The sequence below is a fragment of the Scyliorhinus canicula genome, chromosome 13 (assembly GCF_902713615.1).
Source record: "Scyliorhinus canicula chromosome 13, sScyCan1.1, whole genome shotgun sequence".
Classification (NCBI taxonomy): domain Eukaryota; kingdom Metazoa; phylum Chordata; class Chondrichthyes; order Carcharhiniformes; family Scyliorhinidae; genus Scyliorhinus; species Scyliorhinus canicula.
Genome location: NC_052158.1, coordinates 111,467,380 through 111,473,269, shown reverse-complemented (window position 1 = coordinate 111,473,269; position 5,890 = coordinate 111,467,380). Strand labels below are relative to the sequence as shown.

At 43.1% G+C, this 5,890-nt stretch overlaps 1 long non-coding RNA gene across 1 annotated transcript; it reads right to left on the bottom strand.

Moving 5' to 3' along the window:
• Window positions 1-873: 873 nt before the first annotated feature.
• On the bottom strand, window positions 874-5,680 carry LOC119976456. The gene is made up of 2 exons (XR_005462928.1): window positions 5,200-5,680; window positions 874-3,298 (listed from the first exon to the last, which is right to left on the bottom strand). It is a non-coding gene; the product is annotated as an uncharacterized LOC119976456 (long non-coding RNA).
• Window positions 5,681-5,890: the final 210 nt, after the last annotated feature.

Here is a 5,890-nt window from a genome sequence, read left to right as displayed (position 1 = left end):
GGCAATTTAGCATGGCCAATCCACCTAACCCGCACATCTTTGGACTGTGGGAGGAAACCGGAGCACCCGGAGGAAACCCACGCACACAGGGGGAGGACGTGCAGACTCCATGATAAACATCAGGGGCTGGATTCTCCGCCGTCGGAATTCTCCGTTATGCCTGCAGCCCGGGAGTTTCCCAATGGCGTGGGACTGCCCCACAATGACAAGTCGGCAAAACGGAGCATCCCGCCGGCATGCTGAACCAAAAATTTGGCACGGCAGGATGGGGAATCCAGCCCCAGGTATTTGTTCCTGAGGCCTACCCATTCTGCTGAGGATCTTGGCAGTCATGCAAACCACCAGATCTTCCTCCCCTGCTCGATGACCATTAAGCCCCCTCTCGGGCTGCAAATGTCAGGCACGGCTCACAAATACTATCCCAGCGAGTTCAGCAGACCAATTTACTGTTTCTAATTTTGGGAAAAGGCTCATTTTTCAATTATACTTTGCAATCTCAAGGTGTGTGAGCATCATTTGTGGCTTGATGTATAGGTTAAAAAAATATGAAAAGGAGTAAACAACATTGTCCAGCATGGTATATCATCAGCATTGTCAGAAATACCTTTTATTCAGGGTGGAATTTACTGGCCATTCATGCTAGCGGGATATTCCGGTCCCACCGATGGCGCACTGGGTTTCCTGTCGCCGAGGGCTGCAATCAACAGGAAATCCCATTGACAACGGTGGAACCAGAAAATCTTGCCAGCAGGCCGCCTCTGCTGCTGAAAAACATATGGCGGGTTGGTCGGTAGATCCCACCCTCAGAGTCTAATGACATCAATTGTAGATCTAAAGAGGTGATTTTATTTGTTTTTAAGATAATTGCAAATCTCTATTACAAATGTTCTTTATTTAAAAATTGCTGTTTTACATAACTTGTATTCTATTTCCTTGTTCAGAAAATTGGCTTTTAATTAACTATAAAGCGCAGGTATTCTTTCCTTATAGTTTTTTTTAAAATCAAGTTGTAATTACAATAAATTCGATCGCAGGCTGCGGAGTGGTTAGCGCTGCTGGTTCGCAGGACGTCAATCCCGGCCCTGGGTCACTTTCCGTGTGGAATTTGCACATTCTTCCCGTGTCTGCGTGGGTCTCGCCACCACAACCCAAAGAAGTGCAGGGTAGGTGGATTGGCCACGATAAATTGCCCCTTAATCAGAAACAAAATTGGAAGTAGATACAATACGTTTAATCCTTTATGAATATTTTAGTATTGAAGCTGTTCGTGTTGAACCAGGTATTATTACATCCACTTTTCTGCTAGCCCATCATGTATAGAAAAGACAGTTAATTCACTGATAATACTGTACTGCAGTTATATCTGTTCCCATGTGAGCGTGCTCTTCATGGTGTGCTCCGTACACACTGATGTGAAATAACTAAGCACAACTCCATATTCCTAATATGCTTTACTTTCAACTTTATTCGCAAAGCAAATGCTAAGAGTTTGCCTGAAACGAATTAACAATTGTTGTTTTCAAATCACATTAAAGGTTCTGAGCATTAATAATAAAGCACGGATGAAGTCCAAAACACCTTTGGGAATATTACTGGATCAGTATCAAGACAAATCAAAACTGCAATAAAACTTACGCTGATGTGGTGACAAGCACATTGAAGCTATGTAATTATTGTCATTAGATTTTATACATCCTACGAAACTACAATCAGAAAAAAAACTGATAGAACTGGCTAAGCATTGAATTGCAAAGTTAATGAATTTTCAGAGTTTTGCTTAGATTAAAAGCTACAAAAGCTCTGGTTGGATTCTTTCTGTAAAGCTGTATTAAAAGTCTAAATTAAATGTTCTGAGTATATCCATGAGTGTTAGTCAACATTGGCTCTGATTGAATAATTACTTAAATCATTATTAATGGAAAGAATTTGAATTCAACAGCACACAAGTTGCTTCAGCGTGTAAAACTATGGCACATGGTGTGATACTCACACTTTAACAGGCCACGGAGGTCCCTGGTTTATTCCCTGGCTGTATTGATTTAACTGGTCTCTGGGGCAGCAGTGAGCACTACATTTGGTGTCAAGGTTCCTTGAATTGGGAGGAGGAAAGATAATGCAGGATTCCTGGTTCCCTGCTGGAAAGGTGACATGCATGGATGTCGGGTGAAGACAGAATAGAGTGACACTGTGACACTCCCAGCAGCTGAATAACCTCTTGACACCCAACACGAAAAACAGCCACAGCACTGTTAGCACCTTAGCCTGGCATGAGTCACTGCCTATGAATGGAAGGAGAAAGATTTGGGGAAGGATTCGTTATTTTACAAAGTATTACGTTGCAAATTGTCACTGTAGGTCAAACAAATCACAATTCTTGCAGCATTTGTTGGGGCAAAGCGATTGTAAAGAGCTTCTGTTTATTTACAAGGATGATAGGTTAATGTAATTTCATACTCTTGATAATTCCACAGGGCTCGTATGATGATAACTAGGTTACATGCTTACACAAGATGATGTGTAACAAAACTTGTTTTTACAGCAGTTGAGACACAACTCAAATTGCTCCTCAATGACGAAATGTCAAACGGAAGCACTGGCTAGCAGTGCTAGTGAAACAGGGATGGCTGAATCCATGGGGGGTTCACAGGCTCACATTCAGAATCACAGATTTATAACTGTTTTCAAGCATGAAAATACAAATTAGATAGCTTGTCTGCATCCTTTGCACAGGCGGTAAGTGCTGTTTACTTAGCAGCCCTGTTTGTCATGCTCAAATTACTTGCCACATGCTGAGTGCAGCTAGGCTAATATAACCTATCATTTTAGCCTGTGGGCATATTTGGAAGCCAATCTGAACAAAGCTAAGGAGGTTTTAATTTTGTGGAATATGGGGTATATTTGTCGAGGTATAATAGGTGACAAAACTTATTATAAGAATAGTCTCAACGTTTTTGCAAGAGTCAACTTTTGTAATAAAAAGCACAAATTAACTCCTCTAATACACATAACTTGACTTTATCTGAATATTTAAGTTTGGATTTTAACAGTATCCAATAGCTCATTATTAAACATGAAAATTAATAGTTTAAATGTTGACCTCCATGACATTGTTCAAGAATGGCTTTATTTCTTTAGACATTTAGAGAAGGTGATGCTTTTGATTTACAAATTGTGCAGTAACTTTCGGAATGCTGAAGTTGCTAAAATTGATTATTATTTCAGTTTCATGAAATACAATTAGAGCATAATGCAGGCAAGGTCAGTTGAACCAAAATGAAAATCTGGGAGTCCTGGAAATCTGAAATAAAGCAGAATATTCTAGAAATATGCCATATGTCAGGCAATAATAAAAAAAGGAAAGATTACATCCAAAACAATTACATCTTTCTATTTCAGATACTCATCAATTATATTGCACGTTTACAGCATTTCCTGTTTTGATTCATGACTGGACTCGATCATGCTCAATGGGCTCCATGCTTTTTAGATTGACTGCTTCTGCTCCGAAGTCTCTTAATTGATGATTGTCCCAAATAGAGTCCTTTTAAAAACTAAACCATCGCAAAGCACTGCCATTAACATTAACGCGAGTTTGTACCTTTGGTTCAATTCTGTTGTTCTTTTAAATTTAATGATAATTACTTAGACTTGTGCTACATTGAATTGGCATTTCCAACAAATTGTGCCCAAAATTGGCAAAAGCAGATCAAAAGATAAAGCAATTTCAAGCAAAAATGACATCCAGCGCAATTTCAGTTCCCACAATCTTTTCCAGTAGTTGAAGGAACACAGCATATTGGAAGCTAGCCGCTAAATGCCCGAAACTGAATGAACCACCACACCGTTTTCAACCATAGCACCCATTTGTGGACCTTAACAAGAGACACTCGCAAAATAAAGGGTTTTGTATGGTCAAGGATGTGAATAGGCACTAGTAGTTGTTAAACAACATTTCTAAACCCATCAAAAAGGCAGAATAGAGCAGATGCTGGAAATCAGATATAAAAACAAAAACCGGTGGAAATAATCAGCAGCATGTGTGTGGAGAGAGAACCATTGGGCGTGATCTTGTGAGACGTTGCGATGTAAATCTCACCCATTGTGGGGAGAATCACTTTTTAGCAAATCTGCATATTAGATTGAGACAGCTAATCTCACTTTAATGTGCAGATTCCCGGCGTACCCGAGGCATGGGATCAATCTCCTTCACCTCGGAGACCTTGGGCTAGTGCAGTTCAACACTGGTCTCCACAAGTGGGGACCAGACGGCACTCATGGAGGTCTCTGAGGTCCCCATGTGCATGCTCTTTGGGCAGGGTGGTACCCTGGCAGTGCCACCTGGATGCAAGCCTTACACTACCAAGATGCCCAGGTGGCACTGCCAAGCAAGCATTCCTTTCATTGGCGCAATCAGGCTGGGGTGCCTTGTGGGGCTCGGGGATCCTACTTGGGGGCGGGGGGGGATTGTGTTGGAGGCACTGGAGATTGGGATGCCATTTAAAAATAGCGCCCCGATCTCTCACGACACTGAGGAGTTCCGACGCGTGGAGCCCCTCCGTCTACATGGCTCGCAACGTCTCGCGAGATCCAACATGATACAAAGCTAGCCCTTTATGGGGAGGATCACATTTTGGCAAATCTGCATATTAGAGTGAGACAGCTAGTCTCACTTTAATGTGGAGATTCCTGCGGTGCATGAGACTTTGGGATTCATCCACTTTCCCTTGAAAACCTCAGGCGAATGCCGTTCAGCACTGGTCCCTACAAACGGGGACCATTCGGAATGGCACTTGTAGGGATGGCTCAGGGAATCGGAGGTGTCCAGCTGCATGCTCTTTGGGCCGGTGGTGCCCTGATGCCACCTGTGCACCCGGTCAGTGCCAGCCTGGCGCTTCCAAGGCGGCACTGGCATGGGCACTGCCAGGCTGGCACTGCCAAGGTGCCAATCTGACATTTTTTGTGCATGTGTGCGATCGGGCTGGGGTGCTCTGTGCGGGTGTTGGTGGTGGGGGGGGTGCTTCCAGGGCCTTGGAGATGGGAGATCATTTAAAAATGGCATCCTAACCTCTCGCTACACTGGAGAGTTCCAGCGAGAGGAACTCCCCAAAATGGGGCTATGTGCGGACTCTCCCAACCGTTTCCCTCTGAGACCCCTTATAGAATGCGAGTACCGGGAAATACATGGCTAAACATACTCACTATGGGACTTTGTTCCCAATTTGTTCCCGAAACAGAGAATTTGCACACGGTCGCTGTCTGATCGCTGAGCATTTCCACCATTTTCTGTTCTTAAACAATGCCCCGTTGTGTTGAATCATGAAAGATATGCTTTCAGTAACATATGCATAAGTTATGTGAAAAGTTGAACCAAAAATCACCTCTGCAAACTAGCATGATTCTGACCATAAATCACATCTGAACTGCCAATTGAGGCCAAGGCGAAAACTCTTGATCACCGTCTAGATAACTGTCAAGTAGGATGTGTCTAATGAACCTGACAGTGCTAAAAAAGCTATGTTAAATGCATATTTGAAATCAGAAGAGCTCTGAAGACAAGCACGGTGGTTAGCACCGTTGCCTCACAGCGCCAGGCTCCCAGGTTCGATTCCCGCTTGGGTAACTGTCTGTGCCGAGTCTGCATGTTCTCCTTGTGTCTGTGAGTTCCTCTAGGTGCTCCAGTTTCCTCCCACCAGTCCCGAAAGACATGCTATTAGGTGAATTGGACATCCTGATTTCTCCCTCAGTGTACCCAAACAGGCGCTGCAGTGTGGTAACTGGGGGCTTTTCAACGTAACTTCATTGCAGTGTTACTGTAAGCCTACCTGTGACAATAATAAAGATTATTATTATTAAACCTACTATATTGATTCAGTTGCCTCAAAGCATTGGC